This window comes from Felis catus, chromosome A1 (assembly GCF_018350175.1).
Source record: "Felis catus isolate Fca126 chromosome A1, F.catus_Fca126_mat1.0, whole genome shotgun sequence".
Classification (NCBI taxonomy): Eukaryota; Metazoa; Chordata; class Mammalia; order Carnivora; family Felidae; genus Felis; species Felis catus.
Window position 1 is genome coordinate 197747377 of NC_058368.1, and position 20130 is coordinate 197767506.

The 20130-nt window shown below is 43.7% G+C and overlaps 1 protein-coding gene across 5 annotated transcripts in view; it reads left to right on the forward strand.

The window, feature by feature from the left end:
• The window catches only part of HTR4 (5-hydroxytryptamine receptor 4), a 176719-nt gene that overhangs the window by 76468 nt on the left and 80121 nt on the right, over positions 1-20130 (forward strand). The gene's annotated exons all lie outside the window — the stretch shown is intronic.

Consider the following 20130-nt stretch of genomic DNA (forward strand, 5'->3'; position numbering starts at 1 on the left):
TCACCCATCGTCCCTGTAAAAGCCTTAGTGCTCCTCAAACAAACCACAGTCTCATGCCCCACAAAATCTCTCCCACGGCTTCTCTGGGGTGGTACCTCTTTTACTGAGAACTACGTTCTAGATAAGTTGACTGAAGCGCCTGCAAGGAAAGGCTCTTAAACTCCCACAGCCAAAGGTCATCCTCAAAAACAAACAAGAGAAACAAAAAAGCTCCCCGAAACTATAGTTGTCCTTCTACACATCAGACATGTCAAAATTCAACTCCGATCAGGTCACCACCTGTGCCGCTGTTCTTAAAACAGTTGTGACCCCCCCCCCCCCGCCAACTGAAGTCATGATGCAGACCTAAATACTTGGCCCAGCCTCCAGCCCCCTCTCAACGTGACCCTTTTGGCCTCATCTACTGGTGCCTCTCTGGGTCCCTGCATTCCAGTCATGTTGGTCTTCCTTCACCTGCTGGAGTCAACCGTGTCACTCTCACGCCTGCACACCCGGCCCAGGGTCCTGACATTCCCTGCCTTGTTTTCAGTCACCTTCCTTTCCTTTTTTCAATCGCAGCTCAGTTATCACTCCCCGAGGAAAGCGTCTTCTGATCCCCCACCGGGGTTAACGCTGCCGTGTTATAAATATAAATAATGTGTACCTCTTCTTACAGCTTCCCCGACAACTGTAATTTTACCTACATGCCGTTACTGAATTCGTGTCGACTCCAGGAGTTTCTGAGCTTCCCTGGGGGAAGGAGCCATGCTTCCTTCCTCTCCCTTCTCAGCGACTGAAATAGGACAGATCCTCAAATATTCTGTTGGAGCGCATACACAAGTGACTGAGTAGACAAGAGGGATGGTTGAACGAACAAGTGAACACACATACGCCTAGAGCTAAGCTGGCATTCCTTGGCAAGGCACCGTTGAGGCAGTGAGTTTATTTGTTTTCTAGTGAGAACGAAGCTCCCACCCAACTGCTGGGAGACATTAATGCTCTCACGTATGACCTGCCTGGCAGGAGCAGTGCTTTAACCTTCCAGCGTGAAGCAACAAAGTTGTGAGTTTGTAGGCGTGTAAGAGAAGATCGGGTTCACAGGAGGAGGAGCATCCTTTGTCTTCAGTCGAACCAGTAATACATAAACATGTTATTGTAGTTTAAAATTCCAATAATGCCCCAAGTGGAAAAGTCTCCCGGTACCCTCCCCCTCCCTGCCCAAAGTATTTTTGGTTAACAGTTGGTTGTACACTCTAATGGCCATAATCTCTGAATTTGTATATATGCACACGTCTCTCTCCTTCTGTTTTCATTTTCCTTCAGACTCTTGTGGTATCATATCATATATGTATTGGTCTACGAATTTTCACTTAACCATGCATCTGGTAGATACTATTTTGTTGGTATTTCATTTATGATTTCATTGTTTATATATGAAATGATTTATGAGTGTGTATATATTTTTTATTTTAAAGTAAAATATAGCATTTTTTTTTTTTATTATTTTTTTTCAACGTTTATTTACTTTTGGGACAGAGAGAGACAGAGCATGAACGGGGGAGGGGCAGAGAGAGAGGGAGACACAGAATCGGAAACAGGCTCCAGGCTCCGAGCCATCAGCCCAGAGCCTGACGCGGGGCTCGAGCTCACGGACCGCGAGATCGTGACCTGGCTGAAGTCGGACGCTTAACCGACTGCGCCACCCAGGCGCCCCAAAATATAGCATTTTAAAATAAAATATAGCAAATGTAGCAAAAGCTAGTGAAAAAAAATAAAAACACCTGTGTGCCTGTGACCCAACTTAAGGTATAAATTACAATCAAAATGTCCTCCTGATAAAATAGCTACCCCTTCCTGCCCCCACCCCACAGTCATTGCCCTGGTTCCTGAGTGTCAACTCAATACATGTCTTTACTTTTCATTACATGTAGGTGCATTCCTTCTTATTCTTTTTAACATCTGCATAAACTTAAGGGTATCAAAGTGCTGTGATTGAATTAATCATTCCCAGAATGGTGGACATTTATACTGTTTTCACGTGTTCGTTCTTTATTTTAAATTTTTTTTAAGTTTTTTTTTTTTTTTTACTTATTTTGAGAGAGAGAGCAGGCAGGGGAGAGGCAGAGACAGAGGGGAGAGAGAGAATCCCAAGCAGGCTCCATACTGTCAGCGCAGAGCCCAATGCAGGGCTCGAACTCTAGAACCATGAGATCATGACCTGAGCCGAAATCAAAAGTTGGATGCTGAACCACCTGAGCCACCCAGACGCCCTCCAAGTGTTCATTATTCACACACAGTGCAGCAACTCACATCTTTTCTACACCTAAGCTAGTGTTCAAGCATTTCCCTAGAATAGACACGTGAGAAATGTGTATTCAGAGTTTTCAAAGGTTTTGCCAGAGTAGCACCCACAAAGCTTTGCCAGTGTATCTTCCCACAACGAGTCCTGTGAGTGCCCTTTGGACACATCCTTAGCAGCTCAAATGATTGAAGACTTAGTGTTTTCCCAATCTGATGGGTGAAAATTATCTCTCGTCATTTTACATGACATTTTCCTAACAACATATATTTGCTGAGTAGAGTTGTCCTCCCTTAACTGGGGGGGAGGGGGTGCATTCCAAGACCCCAGGTGGATGTCTGAAATCGTGGATAATGCCATACCCTATATAGACTATGTTTTTCCTATATGTACATACCTATGATAAAGTTTAATTTATACATTAGGTACAGCCAGAAATTAATGACAATAACTAAAAATAAAATCGAACAATTACAACAATATACTGTAATAAAATGCATGTGAATGTGGCCTTCCTTTCTCAAAACATCCTATTGTTCTGCACTCGCTCTCCTTATGATGATGCTGAGATGGTAAAACGCCTACACGATGGGATGAAGTCGGGTAAATGACGTCAGCATTGTGATGCAGCATTAGCTACTATTGTCCTATGACCATGTGTCAGAAAGAGGGTCATCTGCTCCTAGACTGCCGCTGCCCGCAGGTAGCTATAACCACAGAAAGTGAAGCCACGGGTAAGAGGGGATGACAGTACCTACTGTGTGCCAAGAAAACCGATAAAATCTCTGCTTTCATGGTGTTTACAATCTCTTGATGAGGAGGCAGTCAACAGACGTCAAAAAAAAAAAAAGGGAACATACAATATGTTAGATAAATGCTATGAAGAAAAATAAAGCAGTGGAAGAAATCTGAGAATGCCAGGATATGTTACGTCAGTTAGGATGGTCAGGAAAAGCCCTCTTTGATGAGGCTGCTTTGAGTAGAGACCTAATTGAAGGCAAGGAGGAAAGCCAGTGGCTATCTGGGGGTGAGCTTCTGGGAAGAAAACACAGCAGGTGCAAAGTTCAGAGTGCACTTGACATATTTAAGAAATAGCGAGGGGCGCCTGGGTGGCTCAGTAGGTTAAGCGCCCGATTTCAGCTCAGGTCATGGTCTCACTGTTCATGGGTTTGAGCCCCGCATCGGGCTCTGTGCTGATAGCTCAGAGCCCGGAGCCTGCTTCGGATTCTGTGTCTCCCTCTCTCTCTGCCCCTGCCTGGTTCGCACTCTGTCTCTCAAAAATAAATAAATGTTAATAAAATAAAATACACTTAAAAAAAAGAAGAAATAGCGAGAAGGCTCTTATGAGGAGGTCATGGTAGCAACTTCAGCTGTCTTTCATGGGCTGGGAAGCTACTGACGAATTTTGGACTGGGCAGGGAACACACACCGTCTGCTTAAGTATCAGAGCTATAACTCTGGCTTTTGTAGAAAATATTTTGTAGAAAATAGGCCATAGCGGCTGGGGATCAAAGACGAGAGTGTATTGCAAGAGACTGTGTTAAAGATGATGGTGGCTTGGACTGGATATTAGTGGTACCACTGATGAGAAGTGGTCAGATGCGGGAGGAAATTGGACACACCCAAACATCATGGAAGAGGGGAGGAAAATTCGTAAAAGGCATTAAAGTTATTCTTTGTTTATGGCAGCCTCAGGTAGATGGGCAAACGCGGAGAACGAATCTCTTCCTTTAAGGAAAGCTGCACAGCTTATAAACTACATTTGCAGTTAATAACTCTTTTTAAATCAAGCACACATTGGTAAGTTTCAGAATTGGCTGGGGAAATAATACTTGTGGAGTCAATATACTTATCAAGGCAATTTTATGGGCGAAGCTAGGTTACACATTTGGTGTGGAAAACTGAGAAGTCGCAGAAAAGTATAAAGAAGCAATTCAAGTTTTTCTAGAGTGTCATGATCTAGAGATAACTATGTTATATATGCACATAACTTAAATGTACGGGTTATATACAATACAGTATATATTATTACATGTATAAATATTAGGTACTGTATGTGGATCATTTACCTGTACATGTATGTGGCTACATGTGTTTGTATTTCACATCTACTTACCAGGCTTGCATTTGAATGTTACTCCACAAAACTCAGGTGTACAAAATGCCACATTTCTTCGAATGTCTACATTAGTTAACTTTTTAATGAACCCTTCAGGGCGGACCTCAAGGGGAAATCCAATCTCAGACATTTCGCGTACGTCTTCTCTCCGGGCCAAGCTGGGCCTTTCGCATTTCAGTGGGCCTTTCGCGTTTCACCACCGCCAGGATAACTGTCTACCTGTACCGGTCCCTGGAAGGCAGAAGGCCCTGTTGCTTCTATGTGAACCTTGACACTGGGGTCTTTGATCCTAGTGGTTTGTCTCTGCGGGTGCTGAGCGGGACTGCTGTGTTCCTTCTTGCTGTTTGGAGTCTGCAAACCTCCCTCTTTCTTAGTTTAAGGCTGTTTCTGCCTTTCGGTCAGGTGATTATGCTCTGGTGGCAGAAGCTTCTGCCTTCAGCCCTGCACCTTGAAAAAACCCATAACCAGTGTTGCCAATAAAACACAAATTTTCGTTATCTTATTGGGAGAGAGGAGGAACATAATCGCTCATTCCTACTAGTCTTTTTTTTTGTGGTTTTAAGAAATCAGTCACAAGTTAATCTCTCAGTAGTTATTTTTCTGGGCCCATATGTAAACACATTTTTATAGAAAATTGAACTCGTGCTTTGCTGCTTCATACCTGCTTTTAGCACTGAACAATGTTTATGAGAGCTTTCCCCTGTCATTAAATATTCTTTTCAAACTCAGGTTATCATGGCCATGTAAATACTAAGTAAATAAGAAATTGTTTATGTAACCGATACCTCAATTTAGATGTTTAGGTTGGTTCCAATTTTCCCAGTTATAAGCAATACGATCGTGAGTCATAATATACCTATGTCTTTAGGAGCAGCTCTAATAATGTAGTTTTTTAGGACGAAATTTTAGAAGTGGGATGATTGGAGCATGAATTTTTTGAGGCTCTTTCTGCGTTTGTCTATAAGCATAGTCTGGACGTGTATTTATGAATCGTGGAGAGTTCTCAGGCTTGCCAGCTTAGAATGGCAAGCAGTCGTCTTTAAGCTAACTTACGTTATAGGATTCTGTTCTAGGGATGCCTGTTACCGTCCAGGTAGAGAATCCGGGTGACCCCCAGTTTACGCTCCGCCCGCCTTCCCCTTCCCCATCGCTCCCCAACCTACTCTTAGGGACTACCTGACAGGGTGTGTAGGTGTGAGTGGGCGTGCACATGATGGTGGGCTTGAACGCGGAGTCTTTCTCGCCCCGCCAAGATATTAGCGACCCTTGACTCCCCTTACGCTTGTGGCAGCTCGATATGGCCCCAGACTCTTGTATTTGCACACCACCTTCCACACTCCGTCCCCGTTCCTGTGAGCTTTCCTCAGATTTTCTTCCTTCTTTGCCCTATCACATCTGCTTTTCTCCTAGCTGTGTCTGGAAAAATTCCAGTGTATTCTTACTCATTATCGCTTTTCTCCGGACTGTATTTTTAGTTGTTCTTTCAACAGCCCCCAGCCAAATTACAGCATTTTGTCATAACGATCAGTCATCGACCAGGCCGCGTGTCTGGCTGTGCGGAGTGAGAGGACCCGGATGCGTGTGAATGTCATGTGTGTGTGTTTGAAATAAACAGAAGAGATAAATAATAATAGGGAGCATTTATTGAGCATGTAGTGTATGCCAGGCAATATCCTGAGTGTTTTATATGCATTTCCTTAATTAATCCTCAGGGCAACTCCAGTGCCCAGGAGATGACTAGAAAATACATTTAAAAGCTCTGTCAGGGGCGCCTGGGTGGCTCAGTCCGTTAAGCGTCCGACTTCAGCTCAGGTCACGACCTCGCGGTCCGTGAGTTCGAGCCCCACATCAGGCTCTGGGCTGATGGCTCAGAGCCTGGAGCCTGCTTCCGATTCTGTGTCTCCCTCTCTCTCTGTCCCTCCCCCACTCATGCTCTGTCTCTCTCTCTGTCTCAAAAATAAATAAACGTTAAAAAAATTAAAAAAAAAATAAAATAAAAGCTCTGTCAGCCTTCAGAGTATGTGGGAAAGGCTTCTGATATTCTCTGGGGAAACTAGCTAACTATTGGTAGTCTGCATATGATGTCAACAACTATATAAGTTGCAACTCAAAGAAATGATTGGTGACCCTAGTACAACTGACTCAGAGAGTGGTTTAGATAAGATGAAGTAGAAATACGGAGTTGAAGAAAGAAAAACAAAACAAAACACACCTCTATGTTGATTGCTAGGGTTTGAGCATCTTTCAGGCAAGGGTTAACTTGCACATTTTTTTTTACTTGTTTAATATATTTATTAATATAGTTCATTGTTATAATTTATTATTATAATGTAATAATTTATTGTGCTGGGGCTACAGATATCAAAATGAGTAAGACAATATGGTTGAGATGACAATAAATAATTAAAATATAGTGTGACAAAAGCTATGATATGGAAGCATAGGTGCTGTAAAACACACAGGAAGAGGAAGTTCTTGGAGCTTCCCAGAAAATAGGATGTTGAACAGAGTCCCAAAGGACATGAAGGAGCTTGCCAGGTAAAGAAGGGGAGGGAGAGAAAGGGGCTTAACAAGTGTGTCCCACTTCCTTGAGTAGGCATGTGAGCACTTCTCTGTGGTAGAGTTGGTTATGGAACAGTGTCGGAAATCGAGGCGGAGAGCTCAGTAGGGCTCGGGTTAAATCAGGTCACATTTGGTATTTTACCAACATGGTAATGGAGGAGGACATTACGGTATTTTGGACCGATAGGGGGAGGTGAGTTCCTTCCTTCTGGAAAAAAACCAAAGCGAAACATTTTCACTTCAGTGCTGCTAATGGTTGGGAAGAGAAAGAGTCAAGGCAGATGACCAATGAAAAGGTGACTCATTCATTCACTCATTCATTCATCCAATCATTCATTCATTCATTCATTCATTCATTTTTTTGAGTACTTGTATGTGCCAAGCACTGCTTTAGGCACTAGAAACACATCAGTGAACATAACAGACCATGTTCCTGCTTTCAGTGGGTTTTCATTCAAGACTGTCTAGTGTGTAGGAGGGCATGCTGGCTAACAGCTATGGAAACCGATCACGCAAGGCAGGGGAATAGAAAGTGAGAGAGAGGTCCTGTGCCAAATTTGGTGGCCTGGAAAGTCATCTCCTCAGAGGTAAATCTGAGTGGAGACTTGAATGAAGAAGTGAGTAGTTTCGATCCGAGAGATCCAGCTGGAGGCAGCACCAAAGGAGAGACCCTGAGGGGGGGAGCCCCAGTTGGCTCCTTTTGGGAATGATGAGGAAGACGTTACAGCTGGAGCAGCATGGGAAAAGAAAATGTGGTAAAGGCTGAGATCATAGGACAGCCAAGAGCCAGCTTTGTGGAGCCATTTAGGCCACGGTAAGGGTCCTGGGTGTTAACTGTGAGTGTGATTAGGGAAGTGACACATTCCACCCTAAGCATTTTACAGAGCTCGCTCTGTCTACTGGGTGAAGAGTGGGGTGTATTATAGAAAACAACGGAAGCAGGAACGCCAGTTGTAGGCCTTTGCCATCATCCAGGTGAGGCATGAGGTGGTTTCAACTAGGCTGGTGATGTTCTAAAAGAGCGGGGAAAGGGTCAGAAGCAGAGGACGTTTTTTTAAGGTAGAGCTACTCGGATTTGTTGATGTATGTGAGGCATGAGAAGAAGAGGCTTCCCAAGAATCACTTTAAGATGGTTGGCCCAAGAATGGACAAAGAGGCTGCTTATTGAGATGGGAAGCAGGGTTGAGGCGAGGGAAATGAAGAGTTGAATTTTAGAGGTGTTAAACTGACGCTGTCTGATAGGCTGATAACTGAAGGCAGAGTAGGCAATAGGATGTGAACGGCGGTAGTAATCTCCGCAGAGACAACAGAAAGACCCTCATTAGGGTATTGACAGTGGACTAGAGAGGAGTGAAGAGATTTACAAGGTACTCAGAGTAGGTAGAAGCTTAGGGAAAGGAGGAACAATGACGTAAGATGTCGGATTTCTGGTGTGGTCAGGTAGAACAATGCTTTTTCCCACCTAGTGAAAAACTCCAGAGGAATGCAGGACTCCCAGTTAAATAGGTTTCTTTTAGGAGGTTCTTACAGATCTTAAGGTGCCCCTGCCCGGTTCTTCTTTAGACCAAACTCATTTCCGGTTCCAGAAGAACAGGGGCCATCTAACTAGTTTCATAAAGGACCAAGGTAAATAGTTGTAGCTTTTGCAGTCCATACAGTTTCCATCAGAATTACTCAACTCTGCCTTTGCAGTGGAAAGCAGCCACTGAAGATACAAAAGTGATTGAGCGTGAGCGTGTTCCAGTGAAATTTTACTCACAACTACAGGCAGTGGGCTGGATTTGGCCCTCTGGCCATTGTTTGGTTACCTCTGTAGGAGAACAACCCCAAGCAATTTCTTCTTTCACCTGAGCAGAAAATTTTTACACTGTCAGAGCAGGGGTGAGAAGAGAAATCGTAATACTTAGCAACAGCAAGCCTAGACCCTGGGAAAATACGTAGAGCTGAATCCATCAGCAACTGGGCCCAGTGACAGGGGCCAGATGTAGCAGAGGGATAGGGAGCAGGTTGTTATCAGAGTATGGGAAATTCCACTTTTCCTTGGACCCTTATCCTTGGGGTAAATGATTGACTACGGGGAGACGCCTCATGTGGCCCACAGTTGTTTTTTTTTTTCCCCCTGGGCTGGATTTCTTAGAAGCACAAGAGTAATTTCAAGGCAATGACCAGCCAAATCCTGAAAACATAACACTTGTCTTGTTCCAAAGGAACACAGTGTAGCACACTGTACCTGGTGAGCATTATGTACCCTAAACAACTGTGGGCAAAGAGATGTTTGCAAAACAAACCAGAGACCCTACCCTGAATTTGCCTATAGACAAAAAAATATGTCATATAACAATTATCTCTTACACTGTTTGCTCAGTTCTAACTTTGGAAGGTGTAGTCTCATTGTTTTTTGTTTTGTTGTGTTTTTTAAATTTTTTTTTTAATGTTTATTTATTTTTGAGACAGAGAGAGACACAGCATGAACGGGGGAGGGGCAGAGAGAGAGGGAAACACAGAATCGGAAGCAGGCTCCAGGCTCTGAGCCATCAGCCCAGAGCCCGACGCGGGGCTCGAACTCGCGGACCGCGAGATCGTGACCTGAGCCGAAGTCGGACGCTTAACCGACTGAGCCACCCAGGCGCCCCTCATTGTTTTTTTTAAGTTTATTTATTTATTTTGAGAGAGAGGGCATGCACGCTTGGAGGAGGAGCAGAGAGAGAGGGAGAGAGAGAATCCCAGGCAGGCTCTGCATTGACAACGCAGAGCCTGACGCAGGGCTCGATCTTACGAACCGTGAGATCCTGGCCTGAGCTGAAGTCAAGAGTTGGATGCTTAACCGACTGAGCCACCCAGCCGCCCTAGAAGAATGGATTTTCTTTTTTTTAATTTTTTTTCTAACATTTTTATTATTTTTGAGACAGAGAGAGACAGAGCATGAATGGAGAAGGGGCAGAGAGGGAAGGAGACACAGAATCGGAAGCAGGCTCCAGGCTCTGAGCCATCAGCCCAGAGCCCGACGCGGGGCTCGAACTCACGGACCGCAAGATCGTGACCTGAGCTGAAGTCGGATGCTTAACCGACTGAGCCACCCAGGTGCCCCAAGAATGGATTTTCTTAAAGTGAGACTCGCCCCTAAGGTGTAATTTACTGGCATTATCACTTAGCATTTTATTTCCAAAAAGCCCTGGTAGTTAACATACTGTACCACAGCGAGAATCTTCCCAAATGTAGATCTCACCTTGTCACATGGGTCCTGGCTTGGCTTTGCATTCAGGCTTGGCCTCAGATAACAGTGTCTTCGATCCTGATATCTTTTGAATTCCTTGCAGCTTTGAACTCCCATTATACTCTCTACAGACAGAGCCTCGTTGGGCTTTGAAGTTTTTCTCATGCCCCGTATGTGTAATCTCTGAGGCTCTTGAAAAGCCTGTTAAAAGCTTGCCACTAGAATTCTCCTCCACGAGTTTGTGTTTGAAAAATACCTAACCTTCATCAGCTGTGCATCAAACACCGGCACCACCCTCCCACCCTCAAAAACAACGAGAAACAAGGCTTTTTAGGAATTGCATAGAAACTCCATTTTGAATAATTTTCTTCCTGTAAAGATGTTGTGATCCCTACCATTTTTCTGTAGCCAGCGTATTTTCACAAAGCATATGAAGCTGTCATCATCAGCGTGTTGGATATCAAGTTTGTAGACTACAAGTAAAACTTAATCACGTCTTTTTTTTTTTTTAAAGGAATGTTATTCAATCTCAAACGAGCACGTTTGAAATTTAGTGGGGAAAGCACTGGGCTTAGAATCGGAATGTGTAGGTTTAAGTCCCAGGTGCCCCACCTGATAGTTGTAGGAGCTTACGTTTCCCAGATACGCTGAGCACCGGTCCCTTCAGAAAGAAGACACCGTGATATTAGATTACGTGGTACTTGAGAAGATGAAATGAGGCAGCGTGGAAAACCTCCCTGGTGCATTGTTTGCCATATAGTAGGTGCTCGATAAAGCCACGTCAGAATCTCCCCACTTCCAAGTAGGAAGTTCTAAATGTAGGAGCGAAAGAAAGTGATTTGCAATGGAGGGATGAGGGCTGGGGTAGAGGGCATCCTGTCCAATGCTCTGCTTCGGTGGCCTCCAAAGTGTGGTCCCCAGACTGGCAGCATCAGCATCACCTAGGATCTTGTTAGAAACGTACGGGATTAGAAACTATGTGGGTGGATCCAGAAATCCAAGCCAAGCTTTGATATTCCCTGGTGACTCTGGAGCATCACTGCTCTGATGCTCTTATCATGGAACGGTTTTATATGAATTACCTTATTTAGTTTTTTTCTGGAAAAAAAAAAGGTTTTGTAAGGGAAAAAAGCATACTTAAAAAAAAAAAGCTGACTGGAAGACCTGAAAACTTACCATTAAGAACCCAAAGTCACATAAAACAAATAAGAAATAGTCCCCCAGTGTATTTGAAAATATAGGATTCCAAGTAAGCATAACACCTAGAACATATCTAGAATGTGGAAAGGAACTAAGACCACGTGAATAGAACAGAGACATTCAACAGAGGCTACAGCAAGGGGGTTGGCCATCACTACTCTCAGTCTGCAAAGACTCAAAGTCAGGCAAGAGAGTAGAAAAGCTTATAGTGAAAACAGTGGGGCTTCAGCTCTGATCGGAGGTTGTTGGCATAGGGAAGCAAGAGGTGAACTGCAAAGAAGTGAGGGGCTCTCATGTAATGGGTTTGGGGGTCATATTTGCCTTTCGGTGGTTGGTCTTCAGGTGGAAGCAGGTAGGAGGGAAGAAAGAGAGCCATTGAGTAAGTCCCGACCTTTCTGGACTGGTTGCTGCAAATATTGGCAGTGAGAGTTTTCCTGTTACATAGGATCTGGCCATCATTTGTACATTAGGCCGTCAAGAAACCCAGGACAAAACCGCGCACGTATTTAAAGGAAATGACGTAAGCTTTGACAAGGTTACAGTTACGACGTTTCTGAAGTTATTGGTATAGAGGAAAACAGTTAACATTCCCAGGGACTCTGCTATTTCCATTTGACCTAAAAAGGCATTTAAACATTAATTTACACGAACTATTATCAGTGCAAATATTATCTGAGCTTAAGTCTCCTGTGTGTACTCCAACTGCCGTGGATTTTGTTCATGGCAACTAATAAAGGTAATGAAGACAGTACACACACAACATAATTAGTTGTGAAAATGATGTATGCTGTCAAAGGAAAAACTGCAGTGGAGAAAATTAAACAGAGAAGGATGACTTTTTCAAGGCTTTGCTATTGGGGAGAGAAACCGGGATGCAGTCTGAACTCAATTTCACTGAAGCAGAGAACAGGAGAGGTTTCCAGGAGTAGAGTGGGGGTGGGAATCATACATAGGCCATCTGTGTTTGCTATTTGGCCTTACCCAAAGGAAACAGGGGGGAGTTTTAGAATTTGGAGCAATGTGTCCATTGGAGTTAGGCTCCTACCCTCTCACAGAAACTGGGAGATAGGGACTCTGTCTTCCTTAATGATAACATTTCAAAGGGATGGCTACTAGGTCCGTGAGAAGGACAGTCCTGGCTGGTAAAACTGGAAAGAGGCTTTTAAAGATATTTATATCCCAAAAGGCCAGAGACACAATCTACACTTACAAGTTTTCTAAAGTAAATGCTCTAAGATCACACCTGTCAGAACGGCTAGTATCAAAAAGACAAGAAGTAACAAGTGCTGGTGAGCTTGTGGAGAAACAAGGAACCCTTGTGTTGGTGGCAGTGGAAATTAGTGCAGCCACTATTCAAAACAGTATGGAGGATCCTCAAAAAATTGCAAATAGAAATGCCATATGATCCAGTAACTTCACGTCTGGGTATTTATCCGAAGAAAGTTAACACACTAATTCAAAAAGACACATGTACCTCTCTGTTTATTGCAACATTACTTACAGGAGCCAAGATACAGAAGCAACCCAAGCTCCCCAAGGATACGTGAATGGATAAAAAAAGATGTGGGATATGTACAATGGAATATTACTCGGCCATAAAAAAGTATAAAACATTGCCATTTGTGACAACATGGATAGACCTACAAGGTATAATGAAGTATGTCAGACAGAGCAAGACACACACCGTACGATTTCATTTGTATGCGGGATCTAAAGTACCAGACAGAGGAACAAAAAATCGCAAATCAGAAAACAGACTCAGAAGTACAGAGAATAAACTGGTAGTTGCCAGGGTCGGGGGATGGGTGAAATGAGAGAAGAGTATCAAGAGGCACAGACTTCCAGTCATGAAATAAATAAGCCACAGGGAGATAAAGTACAGCATAAGGAATATAGTCAATAATACTGTAATAAGTTCGTGTGGTAACAGGTTGAAACTACTCTTACGGTGGTGAGCATTTCGTAATGCATATAAATGTTGAATCACTGTGTGCTACCCCTAAAACTAATATAATAGTGTATGTTAACTATATTTTGATTTTAATAACTTTTTAAATGTTTATTTTTAAGAGAGAGAGAGAGAGACAGAGCGAGAGTGGGGGAGGGGCAGAGAGGGAGACACAGAATCCGAAGCAGGCTCCAGGCTCTGAGCTCTCAGCACAGAGCCCGAGACGGGGCTCAAACTCACAAACCACGAGAGCATGACCTGAGCTGAAGTCAGACGCTTTAACCGACTGAGCCACCCAGACACCCCTCCATTTATTTATTTGCTTACTTATTTATATGCTTATTTATGTTTATTTCTGAGACAGAGACAGAGCATGAGTGGGGGAGGGGCAGAGAGCGAGGGAGACCCAGGATCTGAAGCAGGCTCCAGCCTCCAAGCCGTCAGCACAGAGCTTGACGTGGGGCTCGAACTCATGCACTATGAGAGCATGAACTGAGCTGAAGTTGGACGCTTAACCAACTGAGCCACCCAGACACCCCAAGACACCCCTCAATTAAAAAAAATAATAAAGCAAATGCTGAAAGAAAAGGGAAGCCAGAACCTAGAGTTAGGGAGAAGTCTATCTAAAGTTTAGTCAAGCCGAGCAGAAAGGTATTGACCATCGTGGTCAATACCCAGTCTTTTCTCTTTATTGAGAACACCAGGAACCTTACAGTTAAGGTTATTACAATTCACACCAGAAAAACAATCCAATTTTAGTCAGGGTCTCTCTTTTAAGTCAGAGTACCTTGGCACCCTTTGTGCCGACCTTTGGCAAGAAAATAAATCCTGTCTTCTCTTCTCTCTCACCATCCAGAGGACCGTGCAGTGGTGGACAGGATGGGGGAAGGAAGCCTTGTATCGGGAGTATTTTGAACTTCCGGGCCTCCTGTGTGGATGTGCTATGTGTATTTACGTGAAACATGTCCGCCTTGTGACCGGGACTTACAAGGAATGGGACAGTTGGCACATTCCCCAGAGATCATGGATCTGGTGATGGAGCCCTCTTATCAAACAGAGTTTGATTGGAAAATTCAATACATAAAAAGAAACAGAAGAACTTCTCGAGTTGCCCTGCCTCCTTGGCTCCCCCCTCATTCCCAGAAGTGGCTCTGTGGTATTGCCGGGGAGCTATCGAGGGGACACTTCTTTTTTTCCACTGGATGTTTTCTTCGCTCTTGGCTTCCACAATACCATACTTGCCTGAGGTTCCTCAGAAATCCCTGGGCATTTTTCTCATTCTCCTCTGCTGGGTCCTTCTTCTCTCCTGCATGACTCAGTAGTGGAGTTCATCAAGCCCCTGGCCCTCTTCTTGGGTGATTTCATCCCTCCCCTGAGATCTAAATCCCACCAAGTGCTGAAAATCCCAAGTCTATATCTCCTTCTCAGCCATCTCTTCTGAACTCCAGACACACATATCCAATTGCCTCTTCGACACATTCACTTGAACGTCTTAAAAAAATTTTTCTTAAGTCATCTCTATACCCACCGTGGAGCTTGAACTCACAACCCTGAGATCAAGAGTCTCAGGCTCTTCCGAGTGAGCCAACCGCGTGTCCCTTCATTTAAATGTCTTATAGGCATCTCACGCAACATGTTTTTCTCATCTCATTAAATTCCTATCTCATTACTGAGATAAGCAATTCAGAAATGTAATTTCCATTTGTTCTTATCCATCCATCGATCTGTTGTTCTTACCTATCCCTTTACTTCCCAAATACACCTTTATTCCACCCACTGCCACGACCTTACTCCAAGCCACTGCCGTCACTGACCTGAGCTTTGCAAGGGCCCCTGACAGGTTCACTGACTTTCTCTCACATTCACATCTGCAGGGCTACTTTTCTTCTTAAATCACTTCACTGCATTCTCATGTATTGTCTAATAGAACATGAACTTCTCGGCAGTGCATACAAAGCCCAAGGGATCTGGCCTCTGGCTGGTGTTCAGAGCCCCCCCCCCCCCCCCGCCAGATTCTTTATTCCTTGCTCATTCCCCTCTGATGGTAAACGCAAAATATCTTTCCTGTCCTGGGACCTTTGCATTTGCTCTCCTGGCTCCTCTAACTCATGGATCCTCTGCACATATCACAGTTCAGCTGAACATCCCCCCCGCCGTGTTCCCTGATTACCTAGCTTCCCTCTAATCCAGTTGCTCTCCATCCACATCGTGTCAATGACCTTGATAGTTTTACTACCCCGAGTGTGATTCATGAACCACCAGCATGAGCATCACCGATGCTCTTCGTGAGCCTAGGAGTTTGTGAGAAATGCAGAGCCCCAGCCCCCACCCCAGATGAAAAGAATCAGAATTTGCATTTTAACAAGATCCCCGGTAGATGCACATGAACATTTTAAGTTTGCGAGTGTCACTTTGAGGTACTGATCGCCAATTATATTTCTTTAGCTGTGCACTTGCTTGGTTTTTTTCATCAATAGTGTGAACTCTGTGAATGTAGGGTCTCTGTCACTTTCTTTACTGCTGCATCCCCGTGCTTAGCACAATGCTTGGCATATGGGTGGCAGTCAATACATATTTGATCAACGATAGGTTTAATCTAACCTCCTTAACGGATCCATGAAGAAACTGAGGCTCAGAGAAGCTACACAGCTGTTATTAACATGGCCAGTGCAAAAAAAAAAAAAAAAAAAGAGATAAGTATTCTTGACTCCTAAGAAAGTGTAGTGTGTGTGTGTGTGTGTGTGTGTGTGTGTGTGTGTGTGTGAGAAACCTTGAAACCAACTGTTCTCGGTGATGTGACAAACAAACCTAAAATTTCCTTAGGCTATTGTCCCTCTGCAGGCTTCTGATACTAATAACTCACAATGATTACTTACTGATATTTTCCTTTAGCATTTATCATCCTTTTTCACATACACTGACCTATGTGGAAAATTTGCCCAGAATTACTGATCCAGGTTTTCTTTTATCAAGAGCTGAGAAAATGGTACACAGAGCCAGCAAGTGTATGGTGTTTCTTTATCAATAGATCAAGAGATCACGGAAAGAAGCAAAAGAGAAGAGAAAGCAAAATTTATCACAAGAATAAGTGTCAAAGAACCAATTGAGTGGAGTGGACTGCTCTTTGGCCCGATGAGAAGTACCTGGTAGGGGTTGACAGGGAGTGGTTGGAGGAAGTCCAAGGTAACCCAACGATCTCACGTGGATTTTGCTGAGGTGGTTCCTGATTTACCTTAATTACCACTGGACTTACATTTAGTTCAGTGGACAGTTCTGTTTAATTGGAAAAGCTCCTTCCATTGTTAAAGTGTGCTTGTCATTCAAAGTTGAGTTTAAAGCTTAGTTATTTCTGGCTCCTAATTGGTGTGCCACAAGTGAACCATAACGTTGACTTGGGAATCTCTGACCCTGATATTCCCATTTGATTTGAAATGTACATTCTCTGGTGCCAGAGGTATTCACCACATACCCTGAATCTGGTCTTTTCTCCTATAAGAGGAAAGGCAGTATAGAGGAGATGGCTCTAATGACAAGGATGTGGTTGATGGAGAATCCGTGTTCTAAGAATATGTTCAGGTCACTGTCCATAGATAAGAGAGTGATCGAAAATGAGCCAGACCAACCTGCCTCCAACTCAGGAGCCCGATTCGGTATCCTCTCTGTGGTCATCCATATAAACTTTCTTTATTGCGATAAAGTGTGCATAACCTAAAATTTGCCATTAATATATAAAATAACCATTTTAAATGTATAACCCAGTGACAGTAAGTACATTCACGATGGTGCACAACCATCACCACTATCCATTTCTAGAATTTTTTCCTCTTCCTAACAGCAACTCCGTACTTCTCATTCCTTGCTCCTTCGTGTCCCTGGTAACCACTATTCTGTTCTGTCTCTATGAATTTGCCTGTTCTAGGCTCTTCTTATAAGCGGAATCATACAATATTTGTCTTTCTGTCGGAATTATTTCATATTTCACTAAATATAATGTTTTCAAGGTTTATGTCCATTGTAGCATGTTTCAGACCTTCATTTCTTTTCATGGCTGATTAGTATTCCGTAGTATGTATATACCACATTTTGTTCATCCATTTATCTGTTGATGGACACTTGGGTCATTTCTACCTTTTTACTACTGTGAATAATGTTGCTGTAAACATAGGTAGAAAAGTATTTATGTCCCTGCTTTCAATTCTTTGGGCGTATATACCTGGGAATAGAATTACTGACTCCCCTGGTCATTCTATGTTTAGCCTTTTGAGAAACTTCTGAGAAAATTTATTTTGGGACACTGCTTTCCACAGTGAAGGCACTGTTTTACAATTCCACCAGGATGCGCAAGGGTTCCGATGTCTCCACGTGGTTATCGACACGTGTTATTTTTCAGTTTTGTTTTATTTTATAATAGCCATCTTAACAGGTGTGCAGTGGTATTTTATTGACGTCTAGGTATTCTTAAACATTTCCTGAGCCAAGGAGTTCAAAACAACACCAGGAAGCTGTTGAGGATCATTCTTAGTTGTTAGGAAGTTCTCCTACCCGTTACTAAATGTTACCTTTCTCTTGGCAGTGATTCCCAACCTTGGTTGCACATCTGAATCCCTTGAGAGCTTTTAAAAATTCCTATATTTAGGCCACAAAGCCCAGACCAGTTAAATCCGTGTCTTCGGGATTGGAGTCCATGCATCAGCACTTTTTAAAGCTCCTTAGGTGATTTCAGTATGTAACTAAAGTTGAGAACCACTGCTTACAACCCGATCACTGGTCCCACTTGATTCCACAAGCCTGCAGGGCAGAAAGTGTGACAACCCTATCACAGAGCATTCTGTGACAACCCTTATTATATAGCCAGCCCTTCACCCCCTCTGGCAGTCCTGTCCTCCTGTCCCTCCTAGATTTTTTTTTTTTTTGCCATAGCGTGAATTAGAGCCTGACACTTTACATATTTTCTTGTTTAGCTATTCATCGTCTGTTCTCTGTTTGGCTTATCTGCTTCCGCAAGACGTACGACAATGCCTAATGCAGAGTAGGTGCTCAGAAAATGCTGTTGAATGAATGCGTGAATCTACTCTCATTTCAGATGGCAGTGCTTCAAGATAGTTAAAAATAGCTTTTGTGTCTTATCTCTGGGTCTTTTCTTCTCTAGGCAAAATCTTCTTTGTACCTTCAATCAGTCTTCAAAGATGTTGAAGCCTAAACCTCGCCGTTATGAATGCAGTATGTTTTTTCTTTCACTTAGTTAGCTTAACATAACTGAGCACTTCCTATGTACTACACATACCTGTACGCACATATCCTAGATCAGACGCTGTGCTAGGTAGGATCTGGGAGTTGCAGTGAAAAAAGCGAAACAAAGTCATTGTGTGAGGAGGGGCCACAGGAATCAACAACAGAAGTCATTTCGGATAACAAGTGGTTCACAGAAACTGCAAAATGTTTGTTGGTTGTGGCACATTCAACAGGGCCTCACTTGAATCTGAGATGTGAGTGACAAGAAGAAGCCAGCCCCGAGGAAGCATTCCAGGAGGAAGGCAGAGAGCAAGGGCAGAGGCTGTGCGGGGAGAACATGTTTCCGCAGGGCTCTCAGTCAGAGCCTCTGAGAAGAGCAAGGGGAAATCCCACTCTCACCTCCTTTGTTGGACACTTTACTTGGCCGTAACATGGCCTGAGATCAGATCAGCTTGGGGTAGCCGTATTACCCTGTGGAAGTCTTTTTCCTCCTGAATCACATCTCCCCTGTTCAATACTTGTAACCTGTCGATAGTTGGAATTTGGAGGTGGAAGGGTGGTTTAGATGAACATAACTTGGATTTCTTTTTAATGAACCTTAGCCACGATGACTTCAATCAGTCAACACAAACACTTGTCAGCAGAGTGAAGGAGCTTGCTGGCTCTTCAGCCACTATAATACTGGTTCCTTATTCCAGCTGACACCTTGTCTTCCATGCCAGGCCTAATGGAAAACAATTTGGGGACGAGGCCAGAGCTAGGATCTGGTGGGTTGTTGCCATCTGGGGCCAACAGCCATCTTGGTTTTCGGTCAGAGTAGCTCAGTCAAGACAGCCGTTTCTTGCTGCTTGGGACCCTGTGTTTCCAGGCTCACAGGACAAGCAGCCTCTCCTAGGCCAGACACTAATATACTTTGACAATTCAGTTCTCCACTCTGGGCCTCAGTTTCTCCGTGTTGAAATGTAGGGTTTGGCACTGAGAGTTTTGAGACCCTTTGAAACGTGATGAAAAGAGAAAATTTTATTACTACTCTATTAAAAGCGGAAACCTTTTTTCTGTAGCTTTTTAATAACCTACGGATGTTATGCTTTTATTGATGAAGACACTTGCTTCCAAGTTAATAAAACAAAATGCCGAGTTTACGATAGGAGGGCAGGGTTCACAGGACCAATTCAGATGCTGGAATTGACAAGAACACAAATGTGAGCTATTCAATCGGGCACCAAAAGAAATGTGATTCAGGGCAGTTGAAAGGAGTCCCTGAGCCTATTGATTGGCTGTTATCTTTCCAGTGGAGCTCACAGAATCTGAGATCAGTTTATTCAGGTCCACTTTTTGCTAGAACAGCCTTCAAGCCATGACCTCTCCCCGCAATAGCCCACTTCTCCAGGGCAGCTTCTGCATGGGCAGGGGTGGGGTCCTGGAGACAGGGTGGCCTCGTATTCATGCAGACCCTGCTTCCACTTACCGTCACTCATTCATCCAACACCAACTTTCCTTCATCCAACAACGGTGAGTGATGCGCTGAGATTGAACTGATCGGTGGATAAAACAGGCAGGCTCTCCGCCTGGTGGAG